The sequence below is a fragment of the Crinia signifera genome, unplaced genomic scaffold (genome assembly GCF_055691185.1).
Source record: "Crinia signifera unplaced genomic scaffold, ASM5569118v1 HAP2_SCAFFOLD_763, whole genome shotgun sequence".
In the NCBI taxonomy this organism is placed as follows: Eukaryota; Metazoa; Chordata; class Amphibia; order Anura; family Myobatrachidae; genus Crinia; species Crinia signifera.
In genome coordinates this window covers 162-3,008 of record NW_028142668.1, presented here as the reverse complement: position 1 = coordinate 3,008, position 2,847 = coordinate 162, and the positions used below count along the sequence as shown (strand labels likewise).

General features: G+C 52.0%; 1 long non-coding RNA gene across 1 annotated transcript; it reads left to right on the top strand.

Annotated features, from left to right (window-relative positions):
* The first annotated feature begins 241 nt into the window (after positions 1 to 241).
* On the top strand, positions 242 to 2,245 carry LOC146056271 (uncharacterized). The gene is made up of 3 exons (XR_014469091.1): positions 242 to 381; positions 875 to 997; positions 1,948 to 2,245. It is a non-coding gene; the product is annotated as an uncharacterized LOC146056271 (long non-coding RNA).
* The last annotated feature ends 602 nt before the right edge of the window (positions 2,246 to 2,847 follow it).

The following is a 2,847-nucleotide window of genomic DNA, read 5'->3' as shown; positions in this document are numbered from 1 at the left end:
ATCTGCTCTCTGAGCGTGCACACTGGCACCATCTCTTTGCAAGTTTTTGAACAGGATTCTCCTAAACTGACTATGCCGCTATTTTTACATACTGTTGTAGACCAGCATTTTTTTTTTTTTAAATATGGATGTTTTCCTCCTCTTCCCTCCCCTTCAGGATGCTACTAAAACCTTGCTGCCACTGAGGACCCCCAGGACGTTGCTCAGGACACCGCCCCAACATAGACGGGAAGATACAGGCGGGGAGACAGCTGCCCCAACTCCGCCCCCAGGGTGCTGCGGCAGAGAACACAGCCCAACGCTGCTAGGAACGACGCTGAGGAGGAGAGAGGTGCCCTATCCGACAGATGCTGCAGTACCCCCACCTGCGACCGATTCTATGTGAGTGCACTCTTCGGTCACGACTGGCGAAGAGTATGTCTTGGGGGGGGGGGGGAGCGAGGGAGGGGAGAGGAGGTGCAAGATTAATCTGCTTTGGGCTAAGGGAAGAGGTGTGGCATGATGCTAGGTGGTGGGTTGTGATTACATGTAATGGGCATTAAGGGGTTTAGCAGTGGTGTCAAACTCATGGCCCTCCAGCTGTTGTGGAACTACACTTCCCAGCATGCCCTACCACAGATTTTAGCGATCCATTATATAAAATCTGTGGCAGGGCATGTAGGGATGTGTACTTCCACAACAGCTGTAGGGCCGTGACTTTGACACCACTGGGTTAAGGGATACTTTTTAAATATGTTATAGGTACACGGTAACATCATAATGTCCCCCCTTCTGTTATTTTGTTTGTTTAAAATAAAATTGATGGCGCCATCTGTGTGTGTGTATACGTATATGTGTGTATATATTCGATCCCTTACCACCGTGGCAAGCGCAGAGGGGAAGGGGGAGCTTCCAGATCACAGGACAGTGGACGCGTACTTCCGGGAGCTGCGCCACCTGGACCACAGGAGGAGACTGGTCAGCCCTGCAGCGCTGCCCTGGTGTGGACCATCTGGTGGTGAGTACAGTCAGACTGCTGCAATGATGTCGCCGGCTACCCCCGCTGCCACCATGTCCTGACTGCCTCTCCTTCCTCCACCCTCCCACGCTGCTGCCTCGGCCTCCCGTTTACTGCTGCACCAGCCGCCCTCCTCCATTTCTACATACAGTATAAGGGTGACATTTTGATGGCTTACAATTTAAGGGGCTGTTGTGATGAAAGACAGTGTGGGGCTGGTGCGATGGTGACAGTGTGGGGCTGTTGCAATGGGAAGACTACAGTGCGGGCTGGAGCAATGGGGAGACTACAGTGTGGAGCAGGTGCAATGGGGAGACTACAGTGTGGGGCTGGTGTGATGGGAGACTACAGTGTGGGGCTGGTGTGATGGGAGACTACAGTGTGGGGCTGGTGCGATGGGGACAGTGTGGGGCTGCTGCGATGGGGGACAGTGTGGGGTAGGTGCAATGGGGTTAGGGTTTTTTTCCTTGAAATGCCGCCTGCCACCGCTGGGAATAAAGAATAATCCGCGTGGCATTATGTGAATTTTGGCTCAATCCGCGTGGCATTATGTGAATTTTGGCTCAATACGTTTGGCATAATGTGTAAGGGGCAAGTATAATGGGGTCTATTATTTTGTTGCAGAATGTGTAGAAGTGGTATATGGTGTGGAACACTACACAAGGCCAATTTTGAGTGTCCACACCCTCTTTTCCTGAGCGCTCGCGCACAACTGTGTTGACACTATTGACACCAAGGTGGGCCTGTGTACTTTAAATGCCAGGACCTATTTTTAATCCCCTTCCCGCCCTTTATCTGCTCTCTGAGCGTGCACACTGGCACCATCTCTTTGCAAGTTTTTGAACAGGATTCTCCTAAACTCACTATGCCGCTATTTTTACATACTGTTGTAGACCAGCATTTTTTTTTTTTTAAATATGGATGTTTTCCTCCTCTTCCCTCCCCTTCAGGATGCTACTAAAACCTTGCTGCCACTGAGGACCCCCAGGACGTTGCTCAGGACACCGCCCAACATAGACGGGAAGGATACAGGCGGGGAGACAGCTGCCCCAACTCCGCCCCCAGGGTGCTGCGGCAGAGAACACAGCCCAACGCTGCTAGGAACGACGCTGAGGAGGAGAGAGGTGCCCTATCCGACAGATGCTGCAGTACCCCCACCTGCGACCGATTCTATGTGAGTGCACTCTTCGGTCACGACTGGCGAAGAGTATGTCTTGGGGGGGGGGGAGCGAAGAAGGGGAGAGGAGGTGCAAGATTAATCTGCTTTGGGCTAAGGGAAGAGGTGTGGCATGATGCTAGGTGGTGGGTTGTGATTACATGTAATGGGCATTAAGGGGTTTAGCAGTGGTGTCAAACTCATGGCCCTCCAGCTGTTGTGGAACTACACTTCCCAGCATGCCCTACCACAGATTTTTGCGATCCATTATATAAAATCTGTGGCAGGGCATGTAGGGATGTGTAGTTCCACAACAGCTGTAGGGCCGTGACTTTGACACCACTGGGTTAAGGGATACTTTTTAAATATGTTATAGGTACACGGTAACATCATAATGTCCCCCCTTCTGTTATTTTGTTTGTTTAAAATAAAATTGATGGCGCCATCTGTGTGTGTGTATACGTATATGTGTGTATATATTCGCTCCCTTACCACCGTGGCAAGCGCAGCGAGCCCGCAAGGGGGGACGATCCACGTCCCCCCCCCTTGTCGGGATTTTGAACGCCGGGATTCCGGCGTCGGGATTTCATACTGAATCCTCGCTCCCTTACCACCTCCTTCTCTTCCGATTCCCCTCCTCTGCTTCCCTCCTCCTTTCCTATGCTTCCCTCCTCCGCACCCCCTCTCCCCCTCC